At 38.6% G+C, this 24,357-nt stretch overlaps 1 protein-coding gene and 1 long non-coding RNA gene across 2 annotated transcripts in view; one reads left to right on the top strand and one right to left on the bottom strand.

Moving 5' to 3' along the window:
* GALNTL6 (polypeptide N-acetylgalactosaminyltransferase like 6) overlaps window positions 1–24,357 on the bottom strand; it is a 1,281,746-nt gene that overhangs the window by 204,489 nt on the left and 1,052,900 nt on the right. The window lies entirely within an intron of this gene.
* On the top strand, window positions 21,535–23,543 carry LOC116466024 (uncharacterized). Its single transcript, XR_004247326.3, has 3 exons — window positions 21,535–21,655; window positions 22,543–22,665; window positions 23,395–23,543. It is a non-coding gene; the product is annotated as an uncharacterized LOC116466024 (long non-coding RNA).

Genomic DNA, 24,357 nt, shown 5'->3' with positions numbered 1-24,357 from the left:
TGGGGGAGCTGTGTTGGCCAGCCATACAGAGATAATACTAGTCAGGCTATAGTATTGCTGGATTCATTATATTTGGAGCAAGTAAACTATGAAAAATTCTACACCACCTTCACCACAACTCAGCATTAAAACAGCTGCAAAAGTGAGGTGACAGTGAATTATGAAGATAAGTATATTTTGTCAATTTTTAATACTTCTTAGTAATCATTTATGATTTACTAAAAAAGCAAACCCTGTAGTACATAGTATTACATTTGATCTGCCTTGTCTTATATAAGTATGATTTTATTTGTAGGCCCTTCATTTTTTGCTTTTTATTCTATCCCTGTTAATTTTTTTCTCAAACCTGTCTATTCTGTCTCTGTAGTGGATAGTTACTAATTTTTTGCATTGTATCATTTACTTAATGAACGGCAGCATTATTTCCCTTTAAGGAGTTTCCTCTCCCCTGTTTGGTGCGAGTCTTGGAGGATGATAAATCAATATATTCTTACCTTCTAACAAAGATGTGGAAAAGACCTCTATGGGCTTCTTATACTGAAGCACTTCATGTACTGCCTTGGTATAACCAAGAGCCAGGACATGACCTAATCTCCTGCAATCTTGAATCTTGAACAAGGATGAGAACAAGGATGAAGCTAGAGTCACCTTTCTTGCATTTATTACAGGGGTGACACTAGGTAAAACTATAATAATTTTCCTTCAACAAGACCTCTGGAACTTCCTGTTCCTTTGTGTGATCTTCAGTCTTTCCTTTGACCTTGGGAGCTCTGCCATATCTTGTCATTAAATTCTATTTTTGTTGAAGTTGGTTTGAGTCCATTTCTGTTGCTTGCAATGAAGAAACTGTAGTTAATATGATTCTTGACCCCATTTTGTTTTCCTTTATCATTTTTTTTTTCCTGACCACTCTGGCTTGCATTTCATTCCATTTTTGTTGACTCATTATCTTCTTGAATCCTTAAACTTTGTTGTTTATTTTTTTTCAAGAGACCATAATTTCTTTGATTTCATGGAGATGGGTTTGTTCATTTTTAATTTTCTTTGTGGGTATAGTTTTTCTAATGTATATTTTTCATTTGTCTTTGTTACAACTTCTCCCTGCATTATCTAGTGCAAGTCCCAGTCACATTCCTATCCGGTTGTTCATCTTTGAGTGGGGCCATTTTTTTTGGGTCAGCTCGTTAGGCTGCTGGATATTGAAGAGTAGGTACCATGTGAATGAGCAGGAACAGTAGACAGCTTAGATTTTAGTTTACTTAGTGCTTTCTCACCAACACTATGCCATGACAGTAGGTTTCATGTTGGTCAGGCTGGTCTTGAACTCCTGACCTCAAGTGATCCACCCGCCTCGGCCTCCCAAAGTGCTGGGATTACAGGCATGAGCCACTATGCCTGGCCAGCACCCAAAGGTTTTCTTTGGATTTTCTCTACCTCTTGTTAGTTGCATGGGTTGCTCCATTGCCTCAGGTTTCTGCTCAAATGATATCATATGAGAGAAGAATTTCCGACTTCCCTGTTGAAAATAACTCCTTCAACCCCTCTGCCTGTAATCTCTGTTCCCTTACCTTGCTTTATATTTACTCACAGATCTTACATTTTTGCAGGTTATGTTTACTTTTCTGCATGATTTTCTGCTGCAGTATGAGCTCCAAGAAGACAAACATATTGCCATTTTGTTTATTCCTATGTCCTCAGCTCCGGACATAATGATAAAATTGGCATACAGTGAAAGCAGCACTTTAAAATTGAGAAGTGTTGTTTCTATTATCAGAGGAGTTGCCTAGTTAAAGGGAATATCACCCCTTTTTCATCATGCTTCCTGCTGTGCCACTGAAAAATGCATTTTGGGAAATTATATCTAAATTGAGTACTATTCAATAATTCCCATAAAGTGCAACTCCAAAGTTACTTCTCAAGGACACAGACTCTTGTCCCAGCTTAGAACTCTTCAGGAGGGAAGTAGAAATTAAGTGAACTCCATGTTTAAAGTATTTTCAAAAGACTGCCTGCAGAGTAATCAGGGACAACAGGTCACCATGGATTAGTCTCCAGTTACACTCAACCCACCCCCACTAAGGTAAATGAAACACAGCAAAGAGCCATTTCCTTCCTCAAAGTCAAGATTTGCTTTATTGGGGATTATTTTTATATCTTTTACAGGCTCATGAGTAGAATTTAAATTCAGAGAATTGCTTTTATCCCATTCATTAAAGAATCACTGGATTTTAAAGACTTTTTAAAAAAGACTAGAAAACTTTGGCCTTAAATTCATGTACCTTTTCAATAATTCAGGTCATTCTTAGTGAGATATGTCAATTAAGTGACCCCAATACAATTTTCTCAAAAAAACAGCAATGCACTTTTATATTTTCAGGGGAATAGTCTGAAAATGTTAGTTCTCTTGTTAAGTTTAGTTCACCTATCCCTTTCCTTCAGATAAGTCTTTTCAAATTCCAATGCCTTGCACATATATATTGATATAATAGGCCTTTTTTCCAGGATCTTTCCAACGTGTCTCATAGTGATCCTGCGTTAAACAGACGGGGGCCACACACTTTGCTAAGTGGATGAGACATAGGGCTTTAATGATGTGGCCCGTGTTCAGGCCAAAAGCTGAAGATGAGACCATCCTCAGCTTTTGATCAGACCATGGCTAATACTCTTACAGGCAGTCCCCACTTCTTTCCTTTGGATGCACACTGCCCTAATCCAGGCTTCAGGGGCAAGGGAATAAAAGGTAATTATAATATTTCATTTACTGCCTGCCTTCAGGGATTAACATGGAAGTCCAATGCAATTACATGGTGACAGTGATGAAGACTGAAGTCGGTGGAGCTGCCTGTCTCGGCCACATAAAGCAGGTCATCCAGTTACCGCTGGACAGCAATTTCCAGAAAATCCTGTAATTAGGTTGTGAAACGGTGGCAAATAGGATGAACTGAGGAGGCAGATGTGCGGCCCAAAGTAATTTGGTTTCTACTAAAATGTGCTGCAACCCACATCCTTCCTATTTATTAAAGCCCTATAATATACCATGTTACACTATTATGGAGGGTAATGGGGAGTCAGGCACTTAACTGTAATGAAATTAGATTCCCCCTTGCCTGCACCAGAGGCACAGTGACATTTTCTTGTAAAAGCTGTGAAAGTGGTTTCTTAAAAATAGGCTTGACAAAGAAACACTGAAATCCTCTTTACCATAAAGAATAAAAAAGCTGAAAGCTGATGAGTTTGGACACTTTATTATCCCCTTGTCCTGCCTGCTTTTAATTTGAAGCTGTTGTAAAGCCAGATAGGTAGAAGAGTAGAAACCACAGTCAATGAACCTTCATGTTTTATCAGTCGACAAAAAGAAGGAGATTGTTTTCTTGTTTCTAGGAAGTGAACAGCAACAAACAATAATGGTCCTGCCGTGCAATTATGGCCCTGACTTCTTGTGTTTTCTTGAATTTGCAATGTCTTTTCCTACTTCCTTTTAAAGCATAGATAGGGAAGAAGGCAAAAAAAGTGAAAAGGCTGGAAAATAAGTACCCATATAATGAGATGTTTGAAAATAATTTGCAGGTTTGTGGGGAAAAATGCTGTATGTGGAAAGTTATACTAAAACAATTTTTCTCTGTTTCTCACTATTTTTTATTGTCCATTTTATCAAATTCTGATTTGACTTGTGCTTTTAAGCTGGCTTTAATTTCAGATGTGAGTTGTTCCAGTCACTCGTTGCATTACGATAATGTCAGGAATCATCAAGTTGTCAGAAGAAGAATAGTAAATCATCATTTATTTAAGAATCAGCAAGAAGGACCAACTACGCTGATGAGAAACTGAAAATCATTGAGGATAACAATGCAACTGATGAAGCTGTTTTCAATAGATGGCTGGCATTGTTTTAGAAACCATAGCCCTTGAAGAGAGAGGTCAACTGTCCTTCACAAGCAGTACAGTGTGGAGCGTTGGCCTGGACAACTGGGAAGAAAATGCAGTATGGACCTGGCCCTTCAGAGACCCAGCCTGGAAACAAGTTGACATATGTCGATTGCACCATAGACAGTGGGACGTTTTCTGCATATTGACATCCAGGCCTCTCTAAAGAAGAAGAGAGGCACTTAGCAACAACCCAGAATCTTCATCACTCAAGCTCCAGGGTGCAACAGGAGCCCATGGCCTTGGGAAACAGCTGTGCAAAAACGAAATGTTACATGCTGAGGAAATTCTGGGTGTTGGTAGAAATTGTATTAATGTGGCCAGTGATAGAATCTAGTCTTTTATAAAGCAAATACTTAAGGGCTGAAAACTCTTGAGGGAAATCTATGATTTACATTCAGAGACCCTTAGACGTGGCCTGAGATCAGCCAGGAGAACTGAGAAATCAGAAGTTCCAATGAGCTCTCATGACCTTGACTGACTGATTAGAACACGGAAACTGGTCATTCTTTCTCAAGCTGCAGTCATTTCTGTAGTCGTCTCACAACTCCTATTGCATCCCGTAGGATTTGAACTATTTATTATTTACTTAATTCTTTCTTTAAACTTAAATTAATTGAGTTTCATCATGAGCAAAATACCCCTGAAACTATTATTATGTATATATATCTTTCCATTACAATCAAAATAAATACAAAATATTAAAAATAAAAACTGTGTATTTCTACCACTTAGACAAACTTAAGCACCACAGTGGTATGTGAACCACATTTTAGGAAAACTATTTGTAAAACCATTCTCTGTGTGTTTCTTTTTTTTTTTTTCACCTCAAAGTTCTCAGGATCCTGACTAGCTTTCCACTTGCATAATTTGCTCTCTTCAGATGGGCTCTTTTGCTTTTTGTTTTTGTTTTAAATAAAACATAGCTTTGCTTGAACTTAGATGATGGATTCTTTTAAATTCTGTCTGTAGAAGAAAGCTCAGTAAGGCATCAGTCACTTTTTGTAAAAAGGTGTTCTAGATTTACTGAGGCATCTTTCCCAAGTCAATTTCATAAATATTATTTTACCACCTACTGTTATTTTGCCACCTACTGTTATTTTACCACCTACTACTTACAGCAGGGTCTGTCCTGGTATTCTGAAAGGTACAAAAGAAAAACATGATAGAAGTACTTCCCATTTTTAAAGAGTTTACCGTCTAGTTGCGATGACTTGGAGAGGCATATAACTCACTATAGTACAACACCAAAAGAAAGTGAAAAAGCAGTAATGAGGAGAGAGAGAGTTAATTTCAACTAGAAGATCAGGAACATTTTCATAGAAGAAGAAGACATTTGGTTTGTCCTTGAAGAATGGAGAGGGTTTTTTTACAAGTCGATATAGAATGGGGAAAGACATTCTAGTTGAAAGGAGTGACTTTTGGGAGATGGGAAAATTTAGGCTATTCTGATAGGATGAGTATAGGGTGTTGAAACTGTCTCTGTCAGGAGAGCGTACAGCAATGTATAATGATGTATGTTCTTATAAAAACATAAAAGGCTCCATACAGCTTCCCCTCTAACTCACACAGCTGACTGAAATTTACCATCCATTTTAATTCTTTGGTTTATATTTGCTTAATAAAGATTTTTTTGAATTCAAACTATTTATACTTATATTCTATGACATATACAAAAATACAGTAGGCATTTTCTGTGCTGAAGGAGCTTAAAATTAAATAGTCACAGGAAACTTAGACAAACCAAAGGCCCACTGAGTGTGCAGATTGAGTAGTTACCAGAATTTAGAGTAGGATATGGGCCGAAGTGGATGGGAAGGTGTCGCGGAGGAGGGGAGTCTTCCTCTTGGCTTGAAAAAAGGTAGGAGAAGGAAATGCGATGAGGAAAAGGGGAAGCATTCTGGGAGTGAATGCATGTGGTATATTTGAGTAAGAGAGTTTGACTTAAATATAGAATACCTGCAGTGAAAACATCTAGGAAGGAAAATCTGGGCCAGATTACATTGGATCTTGAATGCCTGGATAGCAGTTTGGCAATTGCCTTGTATGAAGTTACTGGAGGTTAGTGAGAAAAGAATAAGACAAAAACATAAAAACATAGAGTTGGAGAGGATATTAGAGGTCATTGAATCTTCTCCCCTCATTTTATGAAGAGTCTAAATTACTTTGCCAATGCTACATAGAATATTTGGCAAGCAGGTTTCCATAAAGCACAGACATAAAAATTATATTAGGAATATAAATCTGGCAGATATTCTCTCTTGTAATGCCCTTTCAACAATACAAATATGTGACCTGAGTGGCAGAATAAAATAAGCTATTAGCACAATTCAGTTGATCTGATTAGCTAGTTAGTCACTTTGTAAGGCAGTTAAATGAGTGAATGGGTTGTTGGGGAAGAGTTAAAGCCTCATATATGAGGTGCTATCCTGAGAGATCAGATATTCATGACTATCTTTGCAGGAATCAGTACAAAAGCCCAGGACACCCAAATGCGGAGGTGAAGATGGAACCTTAAAGACAACTTTGTCAAACTGCATAGTGGGAAGATGAGTGTGGGCCATCCAGACTGTTTTAAAGAGTATACAGCGATGTTGATAGGAGGTACACGATGTGATTATGTGACTATGTTACCTCAGATAGCCTTAAGTAGCTTGTTGGAATTTCTCTCTTCTTGCTGATGTGAAGAAAGCAAGTGACTATGTTGGGGCACCCCTCATGGCAAGGAACTGTGGGTGGTCACCAGCTAACACCCAGAAAAAGCTGAAGCTTTCAGTCACACAGAACTGAATTCTTTCAACAACCTCAGTAAGCTTGCAAATGGATACTTTCCCAGTTGAACTTCAGATGGGACTACAACCTTGGCCTATGTCTTGATTACAGCCTTGTGAAACCCTATGCGGGGCATCCCATTGAGATGTGCTCGGACTCCTGACCTGCAGAAACCATGAGATAATAAATGGGTGTTGTTTAAGTCGTTAATTTTGTGAAAATTGGATTACATAGCACTGGGTAACTAATAGGTCCAGCTTAGTACTTAACCTAAAGTAATTGTTCAATAAATGTTAATTTTTTTCTCCCTCCTCTAGTATATTTATTTTTATGTGATTTTTCCTTGGCTCTTCTTTAAAACATTGTTTATCATAACACACCCATGGGATTGGTGCAACTGGACTTATATCATTTTTAGTACTCATTATTCTTTCTTTGATCCAGTTTATCAGTGACACGGTATTAGTTCCTATAACTCGATTACAATACCAAGGTGCTAATGAAAAATCCAACCCACAAAAATATATAATAGTCCTATGTATATAAACACATTAGTGTTCTTTCCTTTCCAGAAAACAGTTTTATTATCACTTACTATCTCTATGATCCACTGACTTCTCATTGTCAAATCTCCCTTACCCTGAATAAACACATACTCTAAGTAAACTCAATGTGGCAAGACTGTTAGTTTTCACCAAAAACGTATGTCCCCCTTTCGCAGTGTAGAGTTATTGCTGGAAGATGGCTGCTCACCCAGAAACTCTCTGTCCTAGCACTGTCATGCTTAGTTGTGATCATGTGACTGAATTTAAGTCAACAGGATGTGGGCAGAGGTAATCTATCTCCAAGTCTTGGCCTGCTAATTTTTCCATGTGATCTACCACATCATCTTTCCCTTTACTATCACAAATGAACACTCTGAGGCTATAGGGGCTGATGCAGTTTCAAAATGGAAGGAACCTGGGACTCAAATGTAGGCCCCTCGAATAAGGCTGCCCCTGAAACACTCAGTTGGAATTAGAGTGAAAAAACACTTCAAATATGCTGAGCTGCTGAGGTTTCAGGGTTTACTATAGAAGCTGCTAGGGTTATTGTAATTAATATGCTCTGTAAATGTAGCTTTAAGACAAGCCCCCAACCAGAGGGCAATGCCTAGACACTTCTTATGTGGAAAATCCTGAAGCTGTCACACTTGCCAGGGCTAGGACTGGAGTATTCCCTGAACCTGATGATGGCTCAGATTGGCTGGGGTTGAGATTTTGCTGTCGTCTCTCCTTGGTTACCTAAACCTTCTTTGCCTCTCTACCACCAGCTGGCTGCTGTCCTGGTCTAATCAGGCAGAGCACCCAGAATCTTGTCATTTGAACACTATCTAAACACTTTAAATATTGGGGCTACTTAGAACTCACGTTGCTGTGACCCAGCACTCTCTCCCTACCCCTGACAAGATGAGTCCCTTTGGATGCCAATGTGGGTGAATCAAACCAGAATATGCTTTGCCCTTTTGGAAACTAAACTGGGTTTCTTTGTCTCCAACTTGTGACTGATCCTATTATGAAGTCATTGCCCAACTTCTTTTTATCTTCTGTGCATTCTCAACGATCCCATTGCTACAGAAACAGCATGCCTTGTGGACATACCTGTCCAAGTTATAATAAATATGTGATCCTGGCCTTAAAGAAGGTTCTTGATTTTAGTTAGTGAACTGAAGCACACATCTTTATTTGTGAGTAGTTGTGACACTAGTCATATATTGTGAAATAATAAGATATACATATATGTATATATGTGTGATATATATGTGTTATATATATGTGTGTGTGCATACATATATATATATATATATATATACACACACACATATATATATAATCTGCCCCTGATTTTTGGCACAAAGCTTCTAAAACCCTTGTAATTTCCTGAGCCATAGGGGTGCTAGAAGAATCTTAGTTTCTAATATTTGATCTTTGATCCCAAGTCCTGACACAGAGCTTCTAAGACCTGTGTAATTTCCTGAGGAATAGGAGCATCTGACACAGAGCTTTTAAATCTCTTGGTATTTCATGGGTGATAGTAGATTCCTTTGTTCTAAAGGGCAACACTTGAATGGGGGCTGGTCACCAGAAAGACTGAGCCACAATTAGAAGCTTGAAACTTAAAACTCAGCCCCACCCCCATTCTCTGGAGCGGGAAGAGGGGCTGGAAATTGAGTTAATAATGAATCATGCCTACATGATGAAACCGCCATAAAAATTCCTGAACCATGTGGTTTCAGAGAGTTTCTGAATCACCGAACATGTGGTGCTTAGAAGATGGTGCACCTGAGGACGTGGAAGCTCCCTGCCTCTTACCCTGTCCCCTGCCCTATACACCTTTTAATCTGGCTGTTCGGCTGTATCCTTTGTAATATCCTTTATGATGAATGGGTAAACATAGGGAAAATGTTTCCCTGAGTTCTATGAGCCTTACTAGCAAAGTAATAGAACCCATAAAAGGGGTCATGGGAATTCTCAACTTATTGCTAGCTAGTAGGAAGTACAGGTTACAACATAAGACTTGTGATTGGTGTCTGAAGTGGGAGACAGTCTTGTAGGACTAAGCTTTTCACCTGTGGGATCTGGTGCTATCTCCAGGTAGGCAGTGTCAGAATAAGTAGAATCACAGGACACCCATCTGGTGTCTACTGGAGAATTGGTTGTTGGTGAGGAGAAATTCCCACATATTTTAGTGACCCAGAGGTGAAGTATTCCGTGATAAGCATGAATGTAGAAGAAAAAACAATTTGTTTTTTCCCTTTCTAATACCTATATCTTTTAGGATTTTAAGAAAAGTTATTACCCTATATATTCTGGACTCCTTTGTTGAGTGTAACCCATAGTTATCCTGCTCTATAGATTGGTTCTATAAGTGATCTCTTTTAACTTGAGTCTAACAAAGTTTATGAACCTCCAATTCAATCATATTTCCCTGTGGCCAATTGTTATTTTCTCTTCTTGAAGATAATACTGAAAGACCAATAATCTTAAATATACCTTGTCCTACACAAGATGCCAAGGAGAGTCACAGTAAGGTGATGTGAGGGCTAGGAGGTCCATGGTTGCCTCTGTCCAGTGCTCTCTGTCCTGTAGACAGCTGCTGGCCCTCATTCTTTTCATCTTCTAGGCTTTCAGGACTGCCTAAAAAACTCCAAACCCAAATATACCAGATCAAGTAAGATTAATCTATGGTTTCCCTTCCAAAAGATGCTCTCACGTAGTATGAAGAGGAAAGACTTTAGGAGGTAGCACCTTTTCAGCAAGAAATTAAGCGACATTTTTGCCAAGCGTTAAAGATTCTCGACAACCTGAGTGAGCATATGGTTTCCTTCTCCCTCGCCTCAGCCTCACACATACTCTCATGATGTACCTAACCTGTTTTTCTTAAAAAATTTTTTCAATGATTCCTTGTCAGCATGACAAATCAAACAGTTTGACAAACTCTCTGTGATTCACCTCTAGGTTTTGCATGTAGATTAAAAACAAGATAAATTATTGTTTTATTACATAAAACCTTAAAAACATAGAAAAATAGGAAGTATCTTATTTTGGAAGAATAAATATTATCATGTTGTGCACTACATCTGGCTTGTGCAATACATTCACTTTATTTGTGTTTACTTAAAATGAGTCATATCTTCCATTCTTAGTTAATATATCTTAAGGTAAATGGATACCATTCATTTTCTCATTCATCCATCTACTCTCCCATTCATTTATTCATTCATTCAACATTTTTTGAGAGCCTGTTCTAAGAACTCTTGGGCTATAATGGTGAATAAATGAGTCTTACATTTACAGAACTAATGCTCAGAGTCTATTTGGTTATTTCCCCCTAATTTTGAATGAGACATTTTTTCACTTTCTTTTGTTATTTTCTGAGGTGCACCTTCAGTTGGGATTCTATGAGCTAGTTTCTTGTTCAATATCCTAAGAATTAATGTGAGCCCTTCTTCAGATATTTTAGCTCTCAATCTTTACCAAGTTTCCTTTGAAAAATTGTCTTCCTTTTACAAAAAGAGGATTATATTGAAAGAACTGAAATCTGTCTTGTCTTACAGGTCAATAGTAAAATAACATAAACTAAGATAGGGACAAAGACTGAAATCTTGGTATCTCCCCCAGTTCAACTTGCTAATGTTTCTTCCTTTTAGTTGCTTTCAGGGGATGGGGATGGCACCCAGCAGTATTTCTTGGTGGTGGCTTCCCTCAGCTGTGGCTTCTGAAGCAGACTTTCAGTGACCATTTTAATGATGAAGATTCTCACTGGCAGCTATTCTCTGTGGTGCTTGTTGAAAAGAAATGACAGCGGCTGCCCCTGTCAGATGGTAACTATTCTCAGTCTTCCAGTAGCTTCTGCTGGAGTGGCAAACCATGTCCAGGAAGTTCTAACATCTGTTTCCATTGGCAGATGGAGAAGAACCCTTACTCCCTATCATCTCCAGTAACTTTTGCCTTGCAGTCCAAAGAAGTTCTCAGAATGAGTTATTTGGAAGACAAGGTTGGAGAACCTTAAAAATAACCTTTTTAATGTGCATTAGATAGTGTCATCCTCTCCAGCTATGCCCTAACTCTCTTGGCTGTGCCAGACTTCTTGTTGACTCAAGATGAGCTCTTAAACTTGCTCAGGGAGCCGAAGAAACCAGCATTCTTCCCTTTTCCCAGCAGTGTCTGAATCCAGATAACTGAGACGTTTCCCCTTTCTATTCATTCATCCAGCTAATATTTTTCTTAAGTGTCTATTCTAAGAAATATTGAGGCTATAATAGCAGCTCCATTATAATCAGAGCTTTCTGAAAATATTTATATATTATTATGTTAATTACATGAATATTCACACGAGTATAGAATTATTACTTGCAATAAATACAGGTCAATGAAAAGGAGACACGGGCTGTTATAAAAGAAGGTAATGACAGGAAGGATGCTTAGATGAGTCTACCCTGGGGAGGTGACATTTAAGCTCAGATCTGAAAAGCTTCAGTGAAGTAGTATTTTTTTTGGAAGAGGAGCAGGTTTTCAGGGTCATGTACAGCAGACATAGGTCACAACTTTTGAGATGATTTAAAGATATCCCAAGAGAATAAGCCAAGTCATTAGTAGGATATGTCAATCCAATCCAAAGAAATCTAGTTCAAAAAAAATTTTGGACTAAGACATAAACATGGGTGTCACCTTCACCTTTGTATACATAGTGATTAAAGCTTCTAGATGTGCATAATACAATTGCCTATGGGGAGGGTGAGGTGTATGTAGATAGAGAGTCTCTCAGACTGAGCTCTGAGTAGCTCCCACACTTAACAGTTAGTAGAGGAAGGAAGCTGGGTGAAAACCCAATCTGAAGACCCCCAGTTGTGCACTCTCCCTGGAAGTTTAGGGATCCCTCGTGTCTTGTAAGTTTGGAAACTGATTTACATAGATGTCCTTATACCCTCAAAAAAGTGAGGCAATATAAAAAGATACTTATGTGAAGATTACATGAATGTTCATCTTCTTTGTTAGACTGAAAACTTAATGAGGGCAGAGAATGTCTCATTTGCTCACCCAATTCCTAATACTTAGGATAGTGCCTGGCCCACAGAGGAACACAGTGAATGTTTGCTGAATAAATTCATCCATCACAACCTTTGGGAATAATACAGCAACTTAAACAGAAAAAGTAGGATTAAATGTTTCACAAGGGAATTACTTAGAATAAAATAATAATAAATATATAGATACATATACACACAAGCATACATACAGAATATTCATCTTCTGTTTACAAAAAAATTGCTAAGTATAAATTTTCTCATTTGTGCACATGTCTTAAGTTTGTCTACCTTGGTGGAAGAAATATGAAAATATGAATTTTAAAAAGAGGGCTGTATAATGGAATAGAAAGTATTGCTAGATTCAAAGAGGAGTAATAAAGGGAAAACATATATTTGAGGTCAAGATAGTTGATAAGAACTCAAATAAGCGTGATAGAGTTATCTTAAATAAAGTCTTCAAAGGAGATGCAGCACCATGTTTACTCCTGAAATTGCAAACCTCTGAAATAAAGGTTGGTTCATGTTTGCCATAGGTCAAGTGGCTGCTTTAAAGCTATAGGCAAAAGAAAATGTAATCGCTTTTTTATTGCCTTCCCATGCCAATGAACAAAAAGGTGATTGTGACTTATATTCATGGACAAGTTTTCAGTGTGTAGTCCTCAGAAACCTAAGTCAGGAGCAATGCAGAGAGAGAAAGGGAGAGGGAGAGGAAGAGAGAGAGGACGAGAGAAAGAAACAAAGAAAAAATTTGATATATTGTAGGACAGAATAAAATTACTCTCAGGTAATGTTATAAATAATGTAAGACTTCTAAAATTCATGTAGTCAGAATTATATTTGAGATTAAATTTATCAGACATATTAAGATTTAAACTTTCCTGTTCATCAATAGTGCTTGCAGTGTACATGGCAACAAATACATTATTGTGGTATTGATCTGTAAATGAGCAATAATAATAGGAATGATTTTAACTCATTCTTCACAAATGAAAGGTTCATTGCTGAGGTCCACTCATGCTACTAGACTACTAATTCCACATGATAACTTAATTAAAACAAACTGAAATCCACTTTACAGGATAACCTCATTTTTCTTTGCCATATTACAGAAAAATCTACTGCTATTATTGTTGAATAATACTATTTGGGGGTTAAATTGACAGTTGTCCTAATTCTTTGAGAATTTATCTTGGAAAGTATTCAAAAGGCATATGGTTATGTTCTGTGTATGTACACAGAAGACAGATGACGAGATGATTATGTTCCTGATGCCAGTTTATAAGTCAGTTGTTTAGTAGTGAAAATGTATTTTTTCAAGTAATAAGTATAATATTTTTGGATTTGATGTTGAAATAGCACTATTACATTTTCTAAGGTTCATGTTCCTCCTAAAGTTTTAAGCTTTTTGGTTAAATAGGCTTCTGCTAGTTGGCCTGCAAACACATTGACTATTTATAGTATGATTTTCTTTAGGAAAATGCATTCCAAATTCCAACTGGGGATGTCAGGAACACATGCTCTTCCCTACTGGGGCCAGGGCTCAGTTGAGAAGGACACTAGATACATTTGATTATTTGTAACTTGACATGCTTAATAGAAATGTATCACAAATTGGCTATCTATCTTCCTATTGTGGACATTTAGATTGTTATAAAAATTTCACTGTTATAAACATATTTGTGTATAAATCTTTGTGCACATTTTTCATTAGGATAGAACTTATATTTATGAACCAAAGGTTATTTGGTTCATAAATATATTTGGAAAACTTTTATACACATTTCCAAATTACTTTCCAGAACAATTTAAACATCACACAAATTTGCATTCCTACAGGTAATTAGGAACTTACCTGCCTCATCTGTACTGAGAATTAACATAAAAAAAATCCCTTTGCTGATTTGATGGTAAAAAAAAGTATTTTTTCTTGTTTTTACAAATCATTTAAAAATAGTATAAAGGTTCACTTCAGTCCACTTAATTTCTTTATTAATGAAGTTTTATTCTAGCTATAAACAGTAAGAGGCAATGAAGAGACTGAAAACTGAAAACTAGTCAAATTACTATCTACTAAGTTATTATTAGTCTCAATGATTTTTGAAGGCAGAGCTTAATTATATATTACTGCTAACAATGCTCTCATTCAAAGCCGGCATCAGGAAGGGTAACTTTGTCTCATCTTGCAAACTCTGAATTGCAGCTTTTATCAGGAATCCAACTTCCTCCCCATGTCCTCCCACCCACGGTCCAGTACATTTCTAAGTGCGGTTGGGGTACTCTCTACATGAGTAGTGCACAAAATGCTGTGTTCCTGGAATCTACCTGAGATCTATTGGATTAATGTCTCTGAGGCCCAGGAAATAGTAGTTTTTTACACAATTGATTCTCACGAGCATGTGAATAAGGTGAATCTTTTTCTTTTATCTTTCTTTTTTTTTTTTTTTTTTTTTTTGAGACAGAGGCTCGCTCTGTCACCAGGCTGGAGTGCAGTGGTGCAATCTCAGCTCACTGCAACCTCCACCTCCCAGGTTCAAGTGATTCTCCTGCCTCACCCTCCAGAGTGGCTGTGACTACAGGCACATGTCACCACACCCAGCTAACTTTTTGTTTTTGTTTTTGTTTTTAGTAGAGATGGGGTTTCACCATGTTGGCCAGGATGGTCTCAATCTCTTGACCTCGTGATCTGCCAGCCTCGGCCTCCCAAAGTGCTGGGATTACAGGCATGAGCCACCGCGCCCAGCCAGAATCTTATTTTTATTTTATTTTTCCTTCATATTTTACTTTGTGTGAATGAGGACTCTTTTTTTTTTTCATTTTGCTTCTATGAAAAACTTGTAACTTTTTCCAGAGGTTAATAAGTCCCTGATGAATCTAATTAGAAACTGGCGACAATGAGCTGCTTATGCAATGCGTGCATAATTGACCTGTGGCACCTACCCTGAGAACACTGTCACACTGCGCATCTGTCTAACTGAAATCGTGTTTGGTAGATCAACTTCTCATTTAAAAGAATGTTAATTCTAACACACTGACAACCACGTGGTCACCATTTTGCCTGCCAAAGAAAAGAGACCTCCTCATTTTAGGCATTAGAAGGAAGCAGATTTAACATAATGAAAGAAAAATTGATTTTAACTTGAAACCCTCTGAGAATTTGCCATGCCACTAAAATCCGGTGTGAGGAGTGAAAAACACACGAGCTTTGGAAGAAAAAGATTTGAGTTTGTGCTCGATCTCTGCCACTCTCTAGCTGTCGATGCCTGAGCAATAAGTCTCTGAGCATCACTGTTTTTTCTCTGTGAAATGAAGATATTAACAGCGGTCACCAACTTCAGAAGGTTGTTGTGAGAATCGAGAAAGATAGTAGAGGCGAAGAGATTTTGAGATTTCAAAGGTCATCTGTAGTAATGCGCAGTTGAGCCAGTACCTTTCCCAGCCCTCCCCACCATGGAAAACGTTACTTTCTCTGTCAGAAAGCACGTTGAACATGGCTCAACGTACACAGTATGAGCCAAAACCTTATTCTGTGGAATTTAAGCCATTTCTTTTCTATCTATGTCTCCTCCCAATTCAAGCTGTCAACCATTATTTTTATTCATTTATTTTTATTTTTCAAGACAGAGTCTCACTTTGTCACCCAGGCTGGAGTGCAGCGACATTATCTCAGCTCACTGCAACATCCCCCTTCTGGGTTCAAGCGATTCTCCTGCCTCAGCCTCCCAAGTAGCTGGAGTAACAGGTGTGCACCACCACGCCGGACTAATTTTTGTGTTTTTGGTAGGGACAGGGTCTCACTATGCTGCCCAGGCTGGTCAGGAACTCCTAACTTCAAGTGATCCGCCTGCCTTGGCCTCCCAAAGTCCTGGGATTGCAGGTGTGAGCCACCGTGCCTGGCTTGACCATTATTTTTAAATGGCTGTTGAACTGTATCATGAGGGGTCACTTCAAGGACATCTGTCATTTCTTTTGTGATGCATTCTACAATAATTTTTGTTATTTTACAGTTTTGGAACAGCAAGCCTCCTGCCATCATGATTTCTTTGTTTTAACTCTCCCGAGACAGCCAAATGGCTGCTATTTTCAGAACACCAGAGCATGGAAAAGAGTGTTGTATGGGTGAACCTGACTTTCACAAGGAAGGAAAAGAAAAGTAAACGGTGGCTTTCAGAAGCCATGGCCTGTCTTTCCCTCAGTGCAGGAGGCTGTCAGCGGTCATGCTGAGAGCAGAGTAAATGGATACTGAAGCAACGCTTTCCAGGGTTTGTGCGTGTTCATCAGGGGTCGATCATCAGAGGCCTTACAGCAGCTATTACGCAAGCCACTCTCAAATACCAAAACCGGGGACTGGGATTCTGCAATCGCAGAAAAGGATAACGTTGGAAAGAGGCAGAACAGAAGTAAAGCGAGTGGGAGGTGAGATAGGGCAGACATTTTAGCCTCTAATCAAGAACCTCCATTTATAATGGCATTTTTTCCTGAACCTTAATCTGCCCTTGGAGGGAAAAAAGTAATAAAGTGAAAATGAAGTGCCCTTGAGGGGATGAGGGGTGGAGGAGAGGGGTGTCAGCTACAGAGGACCTTTGACAGGGCTCTTAGTCATTTATATTTGAACCCATTCCCAGAGGGTGAGCTTGCCTTTCACTGTTGGGAACAATTGTCAGGCAGCACATAATAGAGACAAAGAGTGAGCGCATTTCCCCCATCGAGGAGCAAGCCTTGCAGGAGTCGTTATTCTCTGTCCATTTGTTCCTGTTACCAAAAGCTGGCATTGTGCACTGTGTGTTGGAGCCGCTCTCCCTCACGGCTCACTTTGGTTATAGTAAAACTGTTCAGGGGTCCTTTTTTGGTCAGGAGAAATTTATAATTTTGTATTTCCCAAGGTAAAAAATTCATGTAATTTCACTGCCATAAAAAGATGACGTAAGAGAAACCTCTTACTCTCCCTCCTTCCCCTAGCTCCCCAACCCATTATCTTACCTACAGGAATGACTTCTGCTTGCTGAATTTAATCAGTTACTCACGGGCCAAAGGCCTTGGTGGTCTTTTCAAAATTAAAATTATCTTCAAAGCACAGATATAACATCTTATTATTACACCTTGTGAACTGGGATTTCCTAGAATTTGCATCAATGCCCTAAAACATAAAATATATAATCAAACATAAAATGTGGTGCATTCATAGCACTTGGGCTTAAACTAAAGAATATGATGCCTCTTTACTTGAGCAGAAGCTCTAGTAGACCTTCAGGAAGTCCTTCACAGAATAGAGAGAATAATTCTGTTTAAGTAATCTAGGTTTATAAAAGAAAGTTCCAGATCATAGCTAGAGCTGTGTTAATGGACAGAGGGCCATATTCTGTCTTCTACATTTCTGATGTGTTTAAAGAGTGGCTAAGGTGGCACAATGAAAAATGATGGATTCTAAAGATGGTAAATTCTTTAGGCCATTTTAGGTTAAGTACAGTTTATAGTTCATAGATTAAGCACAGTTTAAATAAATCCAGATAACTTCGAGATACTTTGTTTTAGAGACAGAAATGCTAGATTTGAGAACATCTCTGCTACTTGTGAACTCTGACTCGGGTAAGTCACTTCATCCTTGTGAGCCTGTTTTCTTATTGGTGAAATGGGGATAACCAAGCCTGGCCTAACTCATAGGGATGTCATGACCATAAGTAAAAATTATAAGGACTCACAACGGAGCTGGCATGTGATACGGGCTCAGTGAATGGCAGCTGTTATTATCTAAAAGACCTTCTAAGGTGTGTAATTCCACGGCAGGTATTAATGATGCTATGACATTTGTTAGGATGCTAGAGAGTAAGAGAAATGGCAGAAGATAGTGGTTGATATGATCAGGCTTTGTGTCCCTATCCAAATCTCATCTGGAAATGTAATCCCCACTTGTAGAGGGGAGGGAAGTGATTGGATTATGGAGATGGTTTCCCCCATGCTGTTGTTGTGATAGTGAGTGGATTTTCATGAGACCTGATGGTTTTATAAATGGTAGTTTTTCCTGCACACTGACACACTCTCTGTCTCCAGCCACCATGTAAGACGTGCCTGTTTCCCCTTCCACCATGATTGTAAGTTTTCTGAGGCCTCCCCAGCCATGTGGAACAGTTAGTCAATTAAACTTCTTTTCTTTATAAATTACCCATTGTTGGTTATTTCTTTATAGCAGTATGAAAATGGACTAATACAGTAGTTACGAGATTACACTTTGGGGCTGCCTGGGAACCAAATAGCAGCTGCATGAACTTGGAGCTAGGTATTTGTCTTATTCTCTCTACTTATCAGTTGAAAGGGATTAACAATAGCATTGATTTGTAGAATTGTTGCAATGGTTAAATGAGCTGATATGCACGGAACACTTGAAATAGTGTCTGACACAGGGTAAATCCTATGTCAATCTTAGCCATTCTATTATTATTATTATTACCATTATCAATGTTCTGTTTAATGCAGCCATTTCCAGTAGCATATTTCTGAGGCTTCATGGAAATGCAAGAAAGCTAAGGGCAGAGTTTATTTCAAAAACTTATTTAAGAAATGTTGCTGGTTGAGTTTCCCTGGAAGCAGATGTGGCAGCATGTCTCTTTAGAAAGTATCCTAGGAATGAAGACCTATGGAAGGTGAGTGGAGGAGGAGGCAGGATTGAGCAGGCAGAGAATTGAGATGCACGCACGCCTGAAGGACCGCTGGCTCCACGGGGAGCACTGTGTTGGGCATAAATGCTCATGCCTTTAATCAATCTTTGGATGTGGATTGATCTGGAGAGGGCAAGTCTTAAGCAAGAGTGTTGAGCCGGTCCCTGAAGGGCAGTTAGCTAATGGATATCCACTTCCAGCCTCCCAGCAGCTGGGGTAGCAAGTCCTGATTGAAGGACAATCTGGATAGCACACATCTTTGTCTCTCACAGGAATATTTATGTGCCAGGCACTGAGTCAGTTACATTTGTGCCATTTCAAACATCAATATATTGTGTGTCATCAGCATTTCTGTATACATGGTGCTTCTGCACAATGAACTCTAAGCCTGTTCATTGTGCTTTCATTTATCTTTGCCCCCCAAGTATCTAAAATAGTGGCCATTGCACATCAGCTGTTCAATAAATGTTGGTGTGTGAGTCAACAAATGAATGGATGAATGGTGAGCAGGACGGTGGTCATAATGAAATTTTCGGAGAAAGGATTAGCAATGATAGAAGAGAATTATCCAGATTTGCTTTTCCTAATATAAGAACTACTGTTCAGGGCCCCGCAGCTGGGGGAAGGGAAAGAGGAGTGCTCAGAAGACTTGAGACTGAGAATAAGGGCCTACAATCGATTCCACTGATGAATTTAAAACTAATTTTGAAGTAGAATTTAAATTCAGTGTTTACAGACTTTCTATATGATGACTGTCTGATTAGGAATTAAGAAGTGCCTTAACATTATAACAGTTCTAGTGACTCAACATTTTGAGATAAAATACATCATTAACCATACTTTCATATCTTTAGAATTCGGGCAGTACAGAGAAAAACAAACAGGAACATTTGCAGATGCTTTTAGATTTATTTTACAGGGTTCCTTTTTTTGTGCAGCTCACTTATTGTGGATGTGTTTATTTTCAGTGCGAAAAATATTTAAAAATTTGAAAATATTTGAAGCATTTGCCTCTGGTTCTGGAACCTGAGTTAACATCATACCTCTATAGGGTAAGACAACTAGTCTTCAGAAATTTGACTGTCAACATTATGTATTTTTTTGTTTAAAATCTTCCTGAAAAATTGTATATGTTCACATAAAAAGAATCTTTGCTTTTCAGGTTTCATTCAAAAGGATCTTGTGCCACTTGCCAAGATCCTTCCTGTTTTCAAAAGAGGAAAAGATAATTTTTCTCTGCTTAGAAGTTTTAAGTTTTAGAACAAACTCTTTGCCTCAAAGGTTATTCAACATTTTCAAACAGGCATTGTATTTTAGGACTAAGCATGCTAGAACTTTTACTTAACTCATCTCCTGTAAGGACTGAAGATATATCAATTCTGTATTCCAGAAAGACCTTTACTAATGATTAAAATCTATCAGACCATGGCATCTTAAAAACCTGGACTCAAGCAAGTTTTCAGAAAAACAATTTCAGATTATACTTCAGATATTACACATACTCACACTCACTTTTCACTATCTTCACACCTCTATGTGACCATGACTTTATAATGGCTCACAGTTTAATCAAGACTGTTAAGAACATTAAGGGAATTTTTAAATTAGTCAGTTTCCTTGCAGAAGGTCATAGTGATATTAAGATACTATAGGCATAATATCTGAGGATTCGATGCTGTAACTGTCATTACACACATTTAATAATGTCTGAGAATTAGATTAGCAACTTCAGGTAGTCTCTCAGTCTTCAATATTTACATCCTCTATGAAATATCAGGCCTAACAACTCTGGCAGCCTTCGGTAACTGCTACATTCATATTGGGTTTTGGCTCAGACCTGCAACCTTGGGGCCCCTCCCAAAGGGTGTGGATTGCAGACATTCACCCCTGTGCCTTCTCACCTTTTTATTGAAGCAAAACATAATCTTATGTCTGTAATAGTCCCTTTATTATGAACTCTCTGGCTGTTATGACAACCTGGAATGACTACCTCTAAATTAAAAAGCCAGTTGGTCTTTTTACAGTCTGTAAAATAAAACAAACTCTAAATTAGTTCACGTTCCCTCCATTTATTGACAGATGCTCTAGTTGGATAATCTAATTTGGTATTCTCTTCTCCCCCACATTCACTTATGCCCTGTGGTGATGGGTTAACCTGATTACCTGCGAATTTATCTAAATACCAAATTTAAGACCCTTTTTTATTATAATTAGGCAAAAAATATGTTTCAAAGGGTAAACAGGCTGTCGAGTGGAGTCTTTGGTGCCTATATGGGTTATCTGTATACATCAGAGAAAGTTATTGTAAGTAGGGAGGGGTGAAAGATGGGAAAAGCATGCCATTTTTAAACTCTCGAGTCTAATTTTTGAATTTGCACCTGTTTCGTTTTCCAGAAAATTATGCCTTTAAAAATTGTATTTTATTCTCCTACAAAGCAGGGACTTTTGCTTTGCTACAAAGCAAAACAAAAGAAAGCTGCTCTGTCTAACTTAAACAGAGAAGGAATTTGTTACGAGCACCACAGGTGGCTCACAGAATTGTCCATGTGTGGCGAACAGGTGGGAAAGAAGAGACTGAAGTCATGGGCAAGACTCCTCTGCCACCCCCACAAGAACAGTGTGGCAGGACAGCTGACCCTGGGACATCCCTGTGGACACACTGCATGGCTGGACTCCGCCCACCAGACACTTCCTGCCACGTTGCTGGGCTCTTGACTGCACCCTCACTGCTGCTGCCACAGTGAATAGTCTTTGTCTACATCTGCCCATGCCCCATTCTTTCAAGATTCAAAATCCCTGATCACCTTCACAATCACTAGATCACAAGTGCAGTGTGGGAGGTGTGGGAGGTGGGACCGGAGAAGGCAGAACTCAGATCTGTGCCCCCATCCCTCAAATGCCCCCACTGCCCTCACCTTAGATTTCCAAACATAGGAATTGTGTTTCCATGCTGTGCGAGCAAACACTGACAAATATCCACTACATTAAGTTCCTGTTTTGGAGGCATTCCTTTCCATAGTAGGTACAGAAAAAAAAAATAACAGTTGCACGGAGATACATTACCCTTGTGCTCAATTCTAGTGCTCATATTGGTCCTAAAACTACTGTATCAAGAAGAGTGTTGGTAATGGAAATAATTACAGAGGATAAATATACTCGTTGCTTTTTATTATTATGAGTTAGTAAACCCCATGAAGGTAGTTTTTAGCTATCCAGGATTGATTATTCAATCAGTGAATTGTCCTTTCCTCATCTATATTTCTCTGGCTATCATTAATCCAGTGATCTTCTGTTTAGAATTGCTTTTATCATAGGGAGGTGGATCAGCACAGGAAGAAAAGTTAAATTTCACATTGAATGTTACTCCTTTTTATTGACTGTAAGGGCAAAATCTTTGGCCACTAAGTTGAAAATGGAGGCTTTCTCCCCTCTTACTCTCTTTGAATTTCTTTGTTGACTTACCACCTAACAAATATTTATGGAATGCCTTTTCTATGTATCTAAGGAAATATACTTTGAGACTACCTTGTTTTTAGTTTCTATTTATAGACTCTTATTTATACATTTGTTCACTGTTTTTCACTTTCTTTCATATATTTTTTTCATTTGAATTTTTGGGTAAAACAGTATATATAAAACAATAACTACGGATGATCAAAGTCACAAATGACCTGTGGAAAAGAGTGGACTGATGATCTGCTATGTACTCTATATTCAAAGCACGGAGTTTGGCATCACAGGAATATGAAGGTGATATGACCTAATCCTGGACCACAAATATTTTGATGTTTAAAGAAAATTGAAATAATTCTTTATGATGAACTACTGGCAAAACCAGAATTAGGGAGGTAAAACCCCAAACCTGCCTACCTCATAATTTTGTATAAAGCTGGTCAGGCTACGGCCCTTGTAACCATTTGGCCTATTGCTTTTGGCACATAGAAAACTGAGAGCTATTGTACAATTTTGTATTATTTTAATGAAAATCGTATAATGTAGGTTAGAGGTTCTGTGTTTTGATAATTGGTAAAAGTCATTTTCGCAAGGGTAACTTTCCCTAAGTAAAGTAATCAAGGCACATGATTTGATAATTGATGCACAGGGAAGTGCTTTAATGAATTATTGAAGCACTTGGCTCAGGTGTGTGTCTCCCGGGGACAGAATACAGAATTACAGCTCAGCAATTAGATCGTCAATGTTCCTTACCCAGTTGACGATAATTAAAATAATTTTATTCTTGGTCTGGTACTGGGAATTAAAACTCACACCTCAGTTACCTGGCAAAAGGTTTTCAAGGCTAATGGCATGAGACATGAGGGTTTTCAAATGCCAACCTGTGTTCTTCTAAATATAGAATTCCTCAATCATTCATGTCTGATTAAAGTTGTATTTGGCTAATTGATAATGACTTTTCAATTAGGTAAAAGCATATTTTATGTAGAAATTACATTTATTTACATTGATTTTTCTCCTCTTCAGAATGTCTGGGCTGCTGTATCCAATTTGATCTAACTGCCACAACTCACAGGAAGTCTTTGTAAGGGTAACTGGCAGTCACCCCCAAACACAGGTTGACAAAAATCATGCTTTGGAGCATGGCACTGCATAAAGTATTATCTTTGAAGAATATGTAGGAAACTTCCCCAGCCCAGGTAAGGACATCTGTGGAGGAGTTTAACTGGATGTGAAAGGGAAGTGAAAGCTGACAGCTTGTGAGATCGTGCTCTTTTCTGGCTGTGGTAGTCACGAGGTTTTCTTCAGGTGGGAAAACTTATCACAGTAACATTCATTTCTGGTGTTTCTCTTTTCTGCCTGCTATTGTAGAAGCAAGAAGGGACCATGCTGAACCAAGTGGGCAGAGTATTAAGCTGCTGCATGCTTCTGCTATCTACCTGATTGGGACTGGAATAGAGATCCTTTCCGGCTCTGCTGGGGGCTTGGAGAGGGAGGCAGAGCTGTTTCTGCCATTTCCCTGCCAGGCAGCAGAGATGACCCCATAGCCCTGAGGAAACAGTGGCCCCGATTTGCAAAAGCCCCATCAGCAGGTGGAGGTTCACTCTTCATTAGCCGGGCTGAGCTTTGGGCATCATAGAGCATGGCTGGCCCTTTGGGGGTTTTTAGGTTTCCCCAGGAAAGGAGGGAATTTCTTTGGAAGTCCTGTAGGAAAATATTCAAACCGCAGTAATGGATTCAGAGACACGTCTATGAGGAGTGCCACGGTCAGTCCTGTCTACCTTACTTCTAACTTATCTGCTTACTCGGTCTTACTGTTTCCATTTCTGGAACCACAGCCATGATTTTGTCTCTCGGTATCCACATGGTATTCACTTCCTGACTAATCTGAGCGCATTCGGCTTCTGCTACTCTCACTATTCTGGATGGTACACTCCGTCACCAGAGTTATTTTCCTAAAACACAGATACCATTAGTATAATGGTAGTC

Source organism: Hylobates moloch, unplaced genomic scaffold, assembly GCF_009828535.3.
Source record: "Hylobates moloch isolate HMO894 unplaced genomic scaffold, HMol_V3 SCAFFOLD_3, whole genome shotgun sequence".
NCBI lineage: Eukaryota > Metazoa > Chordata > Mammalia > Primates > Hylobatidae > Hylobates > Hylobates moloch.
The sequence above is the reverse complement of the archived record's forward strand: the minus strand, read 5'-3'. Positions and strand labels throughout refer to the sequence as shown.